Genomic DNA, 16,453 nt, shown 5'->3' on the forward strand with positions numbered 1-16,453 from the left:
GTACCTGCCATATTTGACCTTTACGTGGCCGCTCGTCAGTCGGCGGAGTGCAGTAACGGGGAGGACCCTGTGGCAACACTGCTGGAGCTGTGACGCACATACCATAGTCTGGCTTGGGTGTCTTACGTAAGGACAGACGCGTAGATCGGTCTCGCGTCGAACTGGTAGGGAATATTAGGTACTTGCCCAGCTGCCATATGCACCTCCTCCCAGACGACTTCAGCCATTGAAGGAAAGGCAGGCTTGTTGCAAGGCATCCGAAGGGCTTCCAGTTCCCCTCTCACGACCGAAAGTAGGAGTTTGCGTAGTGCGTACGTGTCGGCACCGACACGCATAGAGAGTGCATCGGACCCATTATTGTTCCCGTCAGAGTTTTAATGGCACGCTCGGTTTTAGATGTGCTCATGGTGCAAGCCTCACTGAGAAACGCCGCCACAGTGCACGGTGGGTTGCGTATCAAACTCTCGAAACGCTCTTGCTTCAGATGGCGGAGCTTCTTCGTTTCCATCATGTCTGACACTTCGCGCTTGAAAAGACGTGTCATGTTCAGAAACAATGCAGCACGTTCTTATTTTGGTGCTAGCTGCGCTGGGGTAGCGCTGCTTCTGTGCACTGACGGCGGTCAGGACTAACGAAAGTGGCCATGAAGTCACGACAGAAGTCTTCCCAGGATGGAAAAGAAGCTTGATGGTTTTCAAACCATGTCCGTGCAGACTCTTCAACAGCGAAGTAGACGTTGTGGAGCTTCCGCTTGATGTTCTCAAGTCAGTCCTCGGCGTCCTCTAACGCCTCACCTGAAAAGAAGGTGGTGTCCGCGGCTGATGACAGGGCGTGGTGGGAAGTATGCTCTCAGATATCATTGCTGCTGGTTCTACGGCGTCTGAGAATACGTCGTCCTGATAGAGGCAAGAAACGTTCCAAATTGAAGGGCTCTCCGCGTGGGCGCCGGCAGAGTCCCCTGATGAACCGGAGTAATCCCCGTTGTCGCGGTAGGTTATGCAGGACTGGAATCGTACCCGCCACTGCCTCAAATGACGTACAGTTACACAGAAGGTGATTTTGCACGGACAAACGTAAGTAGACAGTCAGGTGAGCATGAGACGAAGTTGTTCTTGTTGGCTTTTTGCACAATTTCAGTTCTTCGGCGTCTTCCTCTATCACCCGTGTCAGTTTCCATCGCCTTCTATATATGGGATGTGTCGATATGTTACGGCGCAGCGTATTGCCATTCCCTGAAAACTGCAGCAACGGAAGTGCCGGGTGGCGTCACTAAACAACAAAAATTGTCAATAAAGTTATATGTTTTTTTTTAGTATATATTGCAGTGCATAAGCTGAAATGCATGCCCAATAAAATCGTTTGCTGGATTAAAATTGCTTGCAGTAATCCTCTGATCATACCAGTTGCGTCCGTCGCGCCATCTTTGGTACTGTGAATCAAAACGAATAAGAGGCATTTAAAATGTGCACCACCCGGCGCGAAAGCAGCCAGTATAGGACGGTAGGACCCCAGTTACACTATACAATTATTTTCACGGTAATCATTTCCTGTCTTCAGTGAGTGTATGTTACCTTTAGGTTGCATTCAGAGACAGCTCTCAGCAACAATCGCCTTTTAACATTCTTTAAACGCTTTTTTATGGATTTACGCCACGGAGAGGTTTCAAGTTAACTTATTCAACTTCGCAAAGATGGCGCGACGGACGCCACCGATGTATTACGCTCTTTATAGTAAGTAATTTAAATCTATAAAACTATATTTTTAATATTGCATTTCAGTTTTGTGTACCTCGCTTCATGCTCAAATAAAACGTAAGGTTGTGTTTTATTTTGAGTGGCGCACCCGGCACTTCCGTGGCTGCACTTTTCGGGGAACGGCAATACGCTACAGCGCAGTTGGTGAATTTCAGAACTCTGGAATGGTGGAGTTATAGGTCGCAGGAAAATTCTACCTAGTTAATAGAGGGTTCCAGCCTTTGTCAATGCCAGGTAAAAAATCAAGTAGGCCATCATCTTGACACATTTTCTCATTTTTCAGGTGTTCGATGAATGCAGTTCTAGACTAACAATTGAGTAAAATAAAATAGCAGATGGGCTCATGCAGATATCAAAATTTTAGAATGCTGATACCTACACGGTGCTGTTCTGTTTTTGAGAAAAGTTTCATTGTTTCTGCAAGCAGGCTAGAAATAAGAAATGCTTTATCACTGCGCATGAAAGTCGCATTCCTGGGGCATATACTGAGTCTAAATATTTTCAATTGAAACTGCCTGCCCGAATGCTATGCATGCAGCCTATGCACTATGCAGCCATAGCGTAGGGATTAGCACTGAGCAGATCCGTCAATCTGTAAACCGCACCCCATGTGACAACGCCAGAGCTAGCTTGAAAGCATTAAGATTCTTAAGAGATTTAGAAGCTTTCTTTCTCAATGCACTTATGTGAGACAGGAAGGTGAGTGTTTGTTATACGCGCCTAGAGAATTGTGTTTCTTTTTTTTACAGGAACTTTGATACTTTTGCAGTATAGGGTAGGATCAATCTGTTAGCCTTGTTTTAAGAAAAATCATACAGCTACGGTTCATTCCCTTCTAGAGAAAACTCACATCCGTGTCTAACCATAATGATGGTTTATGATGAATGATAATAGCTTCTCACATGATATATTGTAGGCAGTGTACGCTATCTGTGCATGATAACCATCTACAGAATCAAAATAATCAATGATAATAACATGCATATGTTGATGCTATTTATGATGCAGCATGCTCATTCTTAAATGCGCTTTGGAAAGCCTCGATGCAGCATTGAGGAAAACTGGAACATTGTTGGAAAAAAACATTTGAGTACCTAACAAGATATATATTCCTGAATACACAATATTCTCGAAACCTAAGGCTCCATGGCACAACAAGCCATTGAGTGATTTTCTGGCTGTAAAAACGCGCCTGTATTGTTCAGCTGCAAAACTTGCTACAGAACTTTACTTGGCGCACAACAATTCTGGAGACTGCTATATAGCTCCTTTTTTGCTCCTGCAAAACACTGTACATGGTCGTCCACTCTCTGAATACCACTCAGTGTTAAAGCCTGGGGTGGGCCTCGTAGAAAGTATTGCGCAGGAGATGTGTGGGCGGGTATTCGCTGCTCGTCTTCTATAGAGTGTGCTCTATATACCGATGAAGTGGGCTTCGATTTCAATGATTTCGGATGAGCGCTAAAAATTTATTTTCCTGTGGGCCATGAAAAAGCTATTTCCAGCTTGCAAAATGTCCATACGAGAGTTTCCGTTTAGAAGTAAACAGTCATGTCCGTGACGAGCTCTTCGGCGGCGCCGTGTTGCAGGACAATATATTCACGAAACGCTCAGCAACATCTGCTGCAGTGTTGAATATACGTCTTTTGCTTCGCTGTAGCGCCTCCCTAATCGGCACCGACCGTACTTTACGTGATAAAATTTTGAATGGGCGGAGGGGAAATATTTAAATGCCTTACCTGGGAGAGGCAACGGTTTCATTACCCCAGCCGGTCTCTTCGAGGGTGTCTTGCGAGGCTACCAGTCAGGGAATGTTTGATGTAATGAACGACGTCGGAAGCTATTTGCTGCCAATAATACGTTTCACGGATTTATTGCCACGTGCTTGCAACTACGGGATGCCTAGCTGTTGGGTCCTCGTGGAATGCCTGTAAAATGTCCTCTCTGATGATTTTGAGCAAAGACGTGTGGGTCCTGTTGGATGTAGACGTTTTCACGTGATTGTCATCGCGTAATGCGAAGGACGACACCTGAACCCTGAAGACAGCAGGAGCAGATGCATTCTTTTCATCTAGGTAATCGTTATATTTCTCAAACCACGGTACAGACGCTGCTGTTCATTCGAAATGACTGGTGCTTGAGGGCCGAAAGAAGCGGCGTTGTCGCCTTCATTTGAAGGCGTTCGAAGAGGGCTTGTGATTGAATGCTTGCGGTCAGACTTGTAAACTACACTGATGTCAATTTCCCGAAGACACAGGCTCCTTCGAGCAGGGCTCTCATTGCGATCTTTCGTATTGACGAGTCAGTACACAGTACGGTGGTAGCTTAAAAATTTCAATAGTCGTCTATAGAAGCAGAGGCGAAATTCGACATTGCCCAGATGACGTCGACATTCTTTTTCGGCTTCAAATAGTTGGCTTCTGCTTCCGACAGACACCAGATAGAGTGCACAATAGCGTTCCCCTCTCCATCAGTGCTCGAAAACATCACAGCTTCTAAGCACAAGCTGTTTGTGTTGGTACTAATTTCAATCTAGATGTTTTCACCAAAGTACCCAAAAAGAGGAAGGGTCTATAGGCGGCACTTAATTTCCATCAAAGCGTTGCTCGCGACGTTTCTCATTTAAAACCTGCGTCAGCTTTGTAATTTGGGGGAAAGGTTCCGTGATGTAGATAAAGTCCCTGACAAATTGTCGGTAGTGCGCGCATGGTCTATGGAATCTGCCCATACGTTTTTTATAAGCCGCATGAGAAAACAGCCGATCGCAGCTCTTTTCTGTGCGTCTAGCCGAACACGTTCCGCCAACAATATGACCCAAAACAGCGGCTCTTTCTAGGCGAAGTGACACTTCTCCGGTTTCAGTGTTAGAACTGACGACTTCATTGCTTTCAGCAGCGTTAAAAGTCGTTCCACCCCGCCGGGGTGGCGCAGTGGTTACGGCGCTCGACTACTGTTCCCAATGACGCGGGATCGAATCCCGGCCTCGGCGGCCACTTTTTGGTGAAGGCGAAAAGCAAGGCGCACGTGTGCTGTGCGATGTCAGTGCACGCCAAAGAACCCCAGGTGGTCGAAATTTCCGGAGTCCTCCACTTCGGCGTCTCTCATAGCCCGAGTCGCTTTGGGACGTTAAACCCCACAAAATCAAATCAAATCAAAAGTCGTTTCAGTTTGCATTCAAGGCTTGATAGAAAACCAAGAACGAGCTCTACGTATTCTAGACAAATTTTCAACTTCAAATTTCCCATATGGTATTCATTATTCGCTAGAACATCGCTTATACGAAGCAGATGCTAAATGACATCATCTTGATCTCATCTTGCCTGGCGTGATGAACGCGTTCATCTCGAAACCTCTTACGTCCATTAAACAGGCAGCAGCCGCTCTTCAACTAATTCTAGGTGACTTGCCCAGCGCTGCTGAGTCCGTCAAGTGTGTCTTCGATACGGAGAGGGGATAAACATAATTCATCTTTATGCTAATGAAACACGAAGCGGATTGCTGCGGTGCGTTCCGCTAACCCCGGCCGCGGCAAGTGAATTTCGATGGAGGCGAAAACCAAGGCACTCTTCCGCTCTGTGCTGTAAGTGCGCGTTAAAGAACCCCAGGTGGTCGTGATTTCCTTATCCTTCCATTATGCCTTCCCTCATAGCCTGCGTTTTTTTTGGATGTTAAACCTGATGACCTCAACTAGCTAAATGTTCCGACGTTCTTGACCCGAAAGACTGGTATTGCCCTGCTGCTCTTCGATGGCTGGATGATGTCCTCACGAATCATCGACATACCCGCGGCGATACAGGGTAGGCTTTTCGGTCGGGTGCGTTCTTCGGGGACAATGCAATGCTTGGCAAGTAATTTTTATCTCACCTTCTAAGCTTACGAGTAGCACCTGCTGTAGTTTTGAGTAGACTACAAATTTATTCTTGTCTGCTCTGGTGTAGTGCTTGGTGAATGTGAAACTTGGGCACTCGGTATTAATCAGGTGCATTTTATGGGGCTTGGTCGATGAGGGCTAATTCGTGAATGTCTTCTAAGCCGTCCAGGAAAGCGAATATCATGCCCGTGTTGAGATGCCGATATCTTTCGGTGAAGTTCGTCGCTATCTTGTCTCTTCCTAAATGCACGCTTATTCTAAGATACCGAATTTTAGATCAAAAATCAACTGAGTGCTTCCTTCAATAACGTCTGTGGCATTTGTGATCCTGGGTAGAAATTTGAACGATAACGGCACATTGTGGCGGGACATACAATTCCCACGTTCAGGGTTTACGCAAAATTTTGCTTTACAGTTGTTTTAGCTGGTATTGTTTTCTCAAAAGCTTGATGAGCCTCGATTGAGAGGTCGACGGTTGCTCAGTGTTCTCTTAGAATGTCCATACCATCACGGAGCGTCGTGCAGTGGTGCATACTGCCTTGTTTGTGCCACAACCTACGGACAACCTGAACCTCCTTAACAGGCAAGTCACATCAATATATCTTGACAGCCTCGTATCAGGACGAGTTAAGGACGTGAGGATAAACCCCAACAAAAACATCATTGCAATTGATGTTACGGACCGAAGCGCACTCGACAGTTTGGGTAAAATCAACAAACTCGGCAGCATTAACGTCCGTCCTCTTGATGTGCAAGAGAGCGGGACCAGGGCTGGCGTAATCTACAACGTGTGCGTCGAAATCAGTGACGCTGATTTACCCATGCTAATCAGGCCCGCGACTAACAGCACTGCAATAATTCGAATTCAGCGCCTTGTAAAGTCTCCCTGCATCAAACTCACATTCCAGGGTGACTGCATTCCATCACACGTCAAGGTCGGGCACTTCCGACACCCAATCCGACCCTTCGTACCAAAACCGCTACAATGCAGGAAATGCATGAAAATCGGTCACGTCAGCAGCGTCTGCAAATACTCCATTGTGTGCCCAAGATGCTCCGAGGCACACAGTGGTGACGCTTGCCAAGAGATTTCCTTTAAATGCGCCAACTGCCATGGCCCCCACGACGCTTCTTCGAAGGACTGCCCTCGGCAAAAGGCTGAGCGGGCAGTACTCCGACAGATGGTTCGAGACGATTCTACACACAAGGAAGCCACAGCTAAGGTGCGACGACGTCGTTCACATCGAAAAAGATTGTCAAAGAAGGTAACCAGCTCTGAAGATCAGGTCTCCAGCGCTACTGCGGCTTGCCCACCAAAAACCACAGCCACCCACAACATCCCTCACACTCGTACCATGATACTTGGAGCCCCAGAAACGTCTTGGCCACCGCTGCCGAATCCAAGTAAGCCCACTCGTCCGGAGACCTTGTTACACTCCGACCGTCCAACTGAGCCATCCCAAGGGCAAGTTTCAGACTGCGGCCAAGATAAGCAAGTGATTGTCATGCTTAAGTCTCTGATGAGCGCTATGCGAATCCTGCTTTCGAACATGCACACGCCAGCAGCGAACAGCGCCTTGCAAGTACTGGACGCATTGCAACCGGTTCTTGCAGCTTTACAGTAGACAGTACCATGGCTTTCTCGGGATTACCTTTTCACAGAAAGATCAAGCAAGCATTCATCTTTCAGTGGAATGCCCGTGGACTACAGTCCAAGATTTCAGATATTCGACGCCATGTTTATGAAAATGAGTTCCCTGTTCTCGTCATTTGCGAGCCGAATCTACCAAATACTTTGCGAATTTCCGGTTACGAGGCATTTCCTTCGCCAACACTCAACAGACCCAGCAAAGTCGTCGTTTACGTACGACGTGAACTAACATATGTGCTCCACTGTGTTCCCCCGAACAATGACAACCAGTATGTGTGTTTGACCGTGAAGTGTCGCGCCCTGACATTTACGCTAGTGGCTGCATACCTGGAACCATCAAGTCACTTCGACGATGACCGATTAGGTGATCTTATAGCCATCACTTCTGGACCACGGATAATCACAGGTGACTTTAATGCTCACCACCCCGTTTGGGAAGGCATTTGGATGAACTCTAAAGGTAGAAAGCTTGTGTCCTTCGCCTCTGACAATGGTCTACTCTTACTTGGCGATGGAACGCCGACCTATATTAGAGGTGTTAATTACAGCAGCTGCTTGGACTTGACTTTCGTTTCACATTGCCTTACAAAACATGTCCGGTGGTTTACAGATATAGAAACTCATGGCAGCGACCATATCCCAACCTACCTCAACATTACCGGCCATTCGACATCTCTCACAGCGACACGTATGCGGCGTATTGTTTGGACACTTTTTAAAACTATTATGGAAGATACTTGCACCCAAGACTTGTCTACAAGTCTCGAACAAAAAATTAAGGACGCTATGGAGAGTGCAACCTGTACCTTTAACCCTGTCGCAAACTACACAGATTTTGACTTTGAACTACAGCGACTACGATCGCTTCGGCGCAGGGCGGAACGTAGATACCGGCGCACAAAGTCTCGTCTAGACCTCACATACGCAAGGCGCATACAGAAAAAGATCCAGCGCAAAGTTCAATCACTGGAGTCTAACCGCTGGAGGACATTTTGTGAAACTCTCGACCCACGGAAGTCATTGTCACGTATCTGGACTGTCATTCGCGGCCTTCGTACATCACCTCAACAACGACACCCTTTCAAATCAATCGCGCTTCACCAGAGATGCAGTGAGGCCGACGTAGCCGAAGAATTCTGCGCAAGACTAACAATACCTTTAAACACACTCGCGCCACAGCAGTGTAGTGATGTTCCGCCATCGAGGGATTCACGGATGGATCTGCTGTTCACAGTGGAAGAACTTGACGCTGCTATCGCTTGTTGTAAAAGGTCATGTTCGCCAGGGCCAGATGGTGTGACGTACTCTGCGCTTGCTAATCTAGGCCAAGAAGCTCGACAGGCTCTCTTGCAGACATACAACAGGTCATGGAGCGACGGCAAAGTTCCTAGTGAATGGAAGACAAGTCGTATCATTCCACTTCTAAAACCCGGAAAATCACCGCTCGATATTAATTCATACCGCCCCATTGCGCTCTCCAGCTGTGTCGGTAAAGTATTGGAAAGGATGCTATTAACGCGCATTGAGTGGTACTTGGAACGACACGAAAAATATCCAGATTTCATGTCTGGGTTTCGACGCGGCCGCTCCTCCATATATAATGTCGTAGACCTGGTTACGTCAGTCAATGTCCAAAAGAATCTGAAAAGATTGACTGCGGCATTGTTTTTAGACATTAAAGGTGCCTACGACAATGTAACGCATGAAGCCATCCTAGATGCACTGGAAACTGCTGATATCGGAGGACGAACTTATAGCTGGATACGCAGTTATTTATCAGACAGATCACTGTTCATCCAGACGGAGGACGGACGAACATCCTCACATAGAACCTCTCGCGGAGTTCCGCAGGGTGGGGTACTGAGCCCCGCTCTATTCAATCTTGTGCTCATCGGCCTAGTCGACCTGCTGCCTCAGTCAGCTCAGATCTCATATATGCGGATGATATTTGCATTTAGGCCTCAAGCGTGACTCGACCCCAAGTTCGTGCAAGACTACAAAAAGCGGCATCGATTGTGACGTCTTATCTTCGTGTACAGGGTGTTACTATCTCAACAGAGAAGTGTTCTGTGGTGGCCTTCACACGAAAATCAATGTCACATTACGCAGTATACATAAATGGCAAAGCTATTCCTTATGAGAAGAGTCATCGCTTCCTTGGAATCGTCATTGATAGGAACTTCTCGTGGAGTCCACATATCAGTGGTATAAAGAAAAGACTGAAGGCGATTGCCCATGTTCTCTCCTTTCTAGGAGGCACGTCCTGGGGCGCGTCAGTGCACTCTATGCTGCAACTATACCGTTCACTTTTCCTGGGTTACATGCGGTACAGCTTTGCAATATTCAATAATATAAGGAAGACGAACATTGAGATCCTCCAAAGCGTGCAAGCTCAAGCTCTCCGCATCTGCCTTGGACTCCCAAAATGCACCTCAACGGCAGCAACGGTTCTTCTCTCCCGCGAGCATTCCATAGCTACATATATTGCTGTTGACACCATGAGGACACATATACGACACCTCACCCGGGTTTCCCGTCACCACCTGGCAACTATCCTAACAATTAGACCACATACCGCATTTGCCAAAACCATAGCAGCTCATCGCACCTACCTTCCTTCACAGTTCACTCCAGCTTCAAGACCGAGTTTACCCATATGGAGCCTACATGAATAGAAACTTTACCTATCTATGCCGGGAGTAAAAAAGAAAACGGGTGTGCCATTGCCTGTCTTGAAGCAAATGACGTTGGGTCACCTGTATTCTATGCACAATAATCGTGAACACGTCTACACCGATGGCTCAGTTGCTTCAACAAGCTCCGCGGGGTCCGTAGTGATACCTTCGAGGTCCATCGTGCTGAGCATCAAGACGACGTACCCCACCTCTTCAACTGGCGCGGAACTGGCTGCCTTACGTGCAGCTATTGAATACATCGGCCAGGAACTTCCAGGTGTCTGGTCCATTTTTACGGACTCGAAAGCAGCGCTTCAAGGCGTTCAAGCTGCGCTACGTCGTGGATCACATGAACAACTAACTGCAGAGATCCGCGTGCTATACCACGACGCTACATCAAAAGGTCATGATATAATTTTCCACTGGCTACCTGGACATTGCGGTATTGAAGGAAACCACCAGGCAGACCAAGTTGCCCGTTCTGCACACAACGACGGAACTACAGTGAACATTCCTATATGTAGAGTTGACGCAGCTTGTTGACTTCGCTCCTTAGCGGCGTAGCTAACGCTTTCAGCCTGGAACAAAGGAGAATTTTCCAATCGACGCCTCAGGGAACTAGACCATGGGCTGCGCCTTCGTGTTCCCCCTAACAAAGGGCGGCGCGAAACAACACTGATGTGCCGTATGTGGCTCGGTGTTGCATTCACCAAAAATACGCTTATGTGATGAGAATGGCGGATAGCCCTAACTGTGAAAGATTCGGCTGCGAAGAGACCACACAGCATCTCCTTTGCGAGTGCCCTGCTTTTTCAAGCGAAAGATATGCGCTGCGTTCGGCTCTGGACTATCTTGACAGCCGTCCTTTCACAGAGGAGAAAATCCTCCGCCCATGGCACAGAAGGCGTCTAACAGCAAAGCCTTCAAAGCACTTATGTGTTTTATGAGAGACACAAACTTGATTGAAAAACTGTGACTGTGCTCCTCGCCGCCTTACCTTTCCTATAATTCTCTTCTATCTTTCTCCTTTAAACTCCTCATTCCCCTTCCCCAGTGCAGGGTAGCAAACCGGAAGCTTGCCTGGTTAACTTCTCTGCCTTCTCTCTCTTTCTCTCTCTCTCTCTCCATACCCAATATCACGTCGAGGCAGCACTGCTGTAGGATAACGAAGTTAGCAGGATAGGTACGTCCATTCAGGGCAACTCTGGCGGTGCACCCTCTAACAGTGTAATGAGGTTACCACCAGCGGTGTGAATAAGCCGGTCATCCTAAAGGGATCGTTGCATTCTTGAGCTCAGTGGCGAACGGAACACTGATAGCTGAAGAGTGCCATCTAATGTTCTGTAGGGCGGTCACCAGGTGACGGTCACAGCCACTTCAGATTCCTCGTTCGCCTCCTTGCTTTACGAGTTTGCCACGGCATCTGATCTAGGCTCCATTGCATACTAGAATCGTGTTCAGGGCAGACTGTTGGGGCTTCGTGTGTAAGTTTGATCTCTGGTCAGTTCGTTGTCAAGGTCCATGGTTTAATGACTTAGTCGGAGTTAGATGATATTCGTATTTTGCCATTAAACAACCTCTCTTCCCATTACTGCCCTCTCCAGTTTCCCCTGCGGAGAACAGAGAATATTCCTCACACAAAATTATCATCATCATCATCAGCCGAGTTATACCCACTGCAAGGCGAATGCCTTTCTCATATTCCACCAACTAACCCGTTCCTGTGCTAGCTGCATACATGTAACCCCTGCGAGCTTCTTAATCTGATCTCCCGACCTAAGTTTCTGCCCCCCCCCCCCTGCTGCTACAGTTTCCTTCCCTGGGAATCGAATTTGTTATCATAAGCGACCAAAGTTATCCTGTTTTGGGACTACATGATCTGCCCATGCCCATGTCTTCTTGATTTCGAATAGAATGTGATTAACTTGAGTTATTTCTCTGACCTACTAGGCACGCTTCCTATTTCTGAATGTTAAACCTGCCACTTTTCGTTCCGTAGTCCTCTGCTTTCTCTCAACATAAGTACAACAATTTTTCATTAGCCTCGTATTTCTACTTTATAGATGACTACAGGTGAGATGCAACTGTTGCATATTTCACTCTTGAGTGATACCGGTAGGTTGAGAGTCATAATCTGCGACTACTTGCCAAATGCGCTCCATACTAATCTCATTCTAGGAGCTATTTCCTTTTCAATAACTGGATCTGCAGTCACTACTATGCTAAGTAGGCTTATTCGTCTACAACGTCCCGTGCTTCGCTACCTATTGTGAAAGGCTGTTCCTTTCCTAGACTGTTGAACATCACCTTTGTCTTCTGCATATTGATTTTCACTCCTGCCTTTCTGCTACTGCTGCCTAGGTCATCAATCATTTTTACAGTTCATCCCCTGAGTTACTTTGCAAGTCAATGTCATCAGTGAATTGCAGATTACTTGGGTGTTCTCTATGAACCCTTATCCCTAACACTTCTGATCCCAATTCTCTGAATATTTCCTCAAAAAAAGCTGTCAATAGTACTGGGGAGATTTTGACTTCTTGCCTTCCACCTTTATGGTAATTTTGTCACTTTCCTTGTGCAGAACTATGCTTGCTGTGCAGCCTCCATAGATGTCATGGGACGTTGATTCGAAAACCGTAGTCCGAATCTCCTGTACGGGCAATGACGAAGGATTTATCCGGCCCTATCGTAGCGTAAACGCAGTAACAGGGGGTTCTTCAGAGTCCACCATGGATCGCATCTTCTTGCGCTTGACAATTATTCGTAGGCTTGGCGGACGAAGGCCAGGGGGTGGAGTTCAGATAAGGCTTGTTGGCATCGGGGCTAGCTTGAGGTGTTTCACAGAGATGCAGGATTGCGTAATGTGGCGGCGTAATTCATAGCTTGATCTTGCTTCGGGGTCATCATATGAAAAATGCCCAGTGGCAGCTTAACTTCTTTCCAGACGACATCCGGAAGTGATGCTACTTCTGTTTGCATTGCCGAAGGAAGGACGTGGAGCAGTTCGTCGCGGAAAATCTCGTATAATTTCCCTCAGGTGTTCCGTGTTCAAAGACCTTGCTGCGGAACTAGAGCATCGGCAGCGCATTCATACTGGTGTTCCCGGAGCTCGAGGAGTTTTTTCTAAAACAGACCATTATTTCACGAACTCCTTCACTTTTTTTGGAAAGTTTCACAACAGGTCAGCAAATAGTTGCTTTTTGATGCCTCGCATCTACTGTCTGGAAGGACAGTAATAAGATAGGCAGCAGTGAAAAGCAGTCCAACGTTCCGCCAGTAACCAAGGACGACGTTAAAAAAGTTTTAGAAACTAGGGAAATTGGTAAAGCAGCTGGGGACGCTCAGATAACTACAGATTTGTAGGAAGATGGGGAGATATCCTGCTATAAAAACTAGCCACCCAGCATACGCAATGCCTGGTGTCATCGACGGTACCGGACTAATGGAAGAATGCGGACATTATCCTAATTCTTAAGAAAGGGACCGCTAAGGACGTCACAAATTACAGACAAGTTAGCTCACTAACTGCTACATTAAAAGTGCTTATTACGGTAATCTCTAACAAAACCAAGAGAACCTTAGACTTCAATTAAGCAAAAGCTCAAGCAGGTTTTCAGAAAGGGTACTTTACTACTGATCATACCCATACCATCAACCGGGTGATAATAAAATGCTCGGAATAAAACCAGCCCTTATACAACGTATTAATTGATTAAGCAAAAGCGCTTGACTCGGCTGAAACATCGCAGTCATTCAGGCAGTGCGAAATCAGGGTGTAGACGAGCCATATGTCAAAGTAATGGAAGATATCTATAGGTGCTGCACAGCAACCATAGTTCTGAATCAATAAAATAGCAAAATTTCCTTAAAGAAAGGTGTTAGGTAAGGAGACAGGACAGGATCTTTCCAGTACTATTATCAGCTAGCTTAGAGGTAGTATTCCGAGAATTAATGGATGCAGTTTAGAATAGGGGTTAATGGAGAATACCTTGGAAGTCGGCGATTTGCTGATGACATTGCGTTGGTAAATAACCCAGTAGATGAACTGCAAATAATTAATGATGATCCATACAGGAATAGCAGAAAAGTGGGCTTTATATCTAAGTACTAAAGACAAAGGTAATGTTCACAAGCATCGGGAAGCAACATAAGTTCATAATAGGTAGCGAAGTACGGGACATTGCAGGCGAATATCTCTAATTAGGGCATATAGTAACCGCAGATCCAGACTATGCAAACTGAAAGGGATAAAAGATACACAACAGGCGCTGGCTTCAATTTCTTAAATAAAAAAAAATATTCAATACCTAACAAAATCAAATGTGTACAGAGTAAAAAAACACTGTCATACTCTGCGGGAAAAAATTATGATAATAAAAATTGCAACGTAAAACCATTTTAAGGTTAAATTATCCTTACCCTTAGCCGCAGCGGCAGTCGGTGCTGTCGCTTAAAACTTGACTTGCCTGCGCTGGGTAAATTTAATGGTGACAGGCTAGTATGACGTCTGAACTGAGCTTCTGACCTATGCTGAACTTTGCTTCAATTGGCGCGAAAGAAACGTCTAGATTGCGACAGTCGGTAAGGCAATAGAAATGATAAAAACATACATTGCTGTGTACACGCATTCGCCGGAGATAGTTATCATAATTTTTAATTGATTAGGATGATTATTATAACAGTGTGATGGAGTGAACTGAAAAGGCACTTTCATACCATGCTGTATCCTTCAAAGCTTTATATTTCTGATATTCTTTCCTGGGGGAGAAGCGGGCATGGTAACAGAGCGAAAAAACAAATTCAACACGACTACCAAACATCTTCACAAAAAAGGTCTACATAGGTTGTAAGAAAAGGCGAGTCTAACTGCGAGTGGCCAAAAGGTAAATTTCCGGAAGTAGTTTGAATTTTTCGTTCAAAAAAGAGACCTCAAGAATGTAGGTAATTAGATACATTGTGCAGTGATAATATAGTGAATTGTACATAGTCGTAGGGCTACGTACAGTTAATCAGCGTCCGCAATTCAAGCTGAAAAACATTTAACCTGTTTCCCATAGCTATGTCAATGAAGGAGATAAGAACTTTTTTCATGAACTGTTCTTATATTTAAAACGTTCGTATAATGGTAACGCAAAAGATAAATTGGTGCATAAAAGGCAGGTATTTCTACTTAACACATCACATACTTCCTTCCATTTTGCATGTAAATAGTAAAAGGCAAGAAGCGTAAAATAAGTATGCAATAACAAAAATATTGCGGCCGCCGTTTTAATAAAATTTCCACGTACTGTCTTGCTGAAATTCGTTGTTGTTAACCTTCAAAAAGTTTCGATACTATCACCGAGGTCATGTAATTTGTACTTACCAGTTAAGCTTACGTGTGTGGAGGCCTGCTTGAAGGTTATATTTCACTTCCAGGAAATACAAGTCTTCGTTTACTTTGTCATACACTTTAATATTTGTGCAACTCTCACTTTTCCGATACATACTGTGTGCGCTTCGAATGTACAGAAAGATTTGTCCACTGGTGTTGAGAGCCTGCGAATAATTTTATTAAATTTACTGAACGATACTTCCTTTTCTCACAGTCATAAATCACTAAGTTTATTCAATAACTGCAGTGTATTGTACACATCTATGCAATTGCAGAAACAACCAGAAATAATAACTGTCATCTAACAAATAAATACCCATCCCCTTTTTCCAGCGTCCTGCATAGCTTCTCCAAGAATGTTTTAGTCCTTGTTATTGCCCACTTGCGAAATCCAGTGTAGTATAATGGGCCGAGAGTAGTCATTTGAAGAAAGATATCAGTCGTGGCATAGTGATTTGGGCGTCCACCTCTTCTACGGAAAGTGATTCTATCTACTCCCCTCACAGGACATCTTCGACCAAACTGCGTATTACAGTCCCCTAGCCCAGAGTCCAGCCCACTCAGGAGTGGGCACAAAAAGAGCCTTCCTATAATCCGTTGCGCTATATTGCCGCGAAACCTTCAAAACTGTATTTGTTGTTTTTTAACAGCCGCCGGCATACAGGCTTATCACTCTGATCCTGGACCGCGTATCAGTTCCGTAATCTGTGTTTGTTAATGCTCGATGTCGCGAGTCACACCTTTATCAGTTTCTTTGTAGCGCAAGATGCACCGAGATCTGTCTCGAAGGTTCTGGCCACTCGGGTGTCTTTCCACGATGTTCCAGCCCGTGCTGGTAGCTGTTTGCGACTTTATCTAGATTGTTCGGTGCAGCCTTTAAATTGAGCGTTTTCGGGTGTGACGAGGATACTTTGTTCGACGATCGACGTTCACGTTTGTTTCTATCACCGCCGCCGAGTTGCTTAGTTCTTTTGCGGGCGCAAGTCAGCCCAAATAAAGAGTTTCTTTAGTTCAATCATCGACCCCTTCATTTGTGTCTTCGACTTCGTCACCACTACGTGACAATATAAAAGACGGTATAGATAAACTATATTTAAACACCAGAACATGCAATCCTGGTTCCAGATA

At 45.7% G+C, this 16,453-nt stretch overlaps 1 long non-coding RNA gene across 1 annotated transcript in view; it reads right to left on the minus strand.

Moving 5' to 3' along the window:
- LOC146170822 (uncharacterized) overlaps positions 1-16,453 on the minus strand; it is a 111,742-nt gene that overhangs the window by 68,686 nt on the left and 26,603 nt on the right. The window contains exon 3 of the long non-coding RNA XR_014703103.1: positions 15,317-15,489. This is a non-coding gene — a long non-coding RNA (uncharacterized LOC146170822). The remainder of the gene's footprint in view (positions 1-15,316; positions 15,490-16,453) is intronic.

The sequence above is a fragment of the Amblyomma maculatum genome, unplaced genomic scaffold, assembly GCF_055883805.1.
Source record: "Amblyomma maculatum isolate TAMU_Amacu unplaced genomic scaffold, ASM5588380v1 scaffold_39, whole genome shotgun sequence".
Classification (NCBI taxonomy): Eukaryota; Metazoa; Arthropoda; class Arachnida; order Ixodida; family Ixodidae; genus Amblyomma; species Amblyomma maculatum.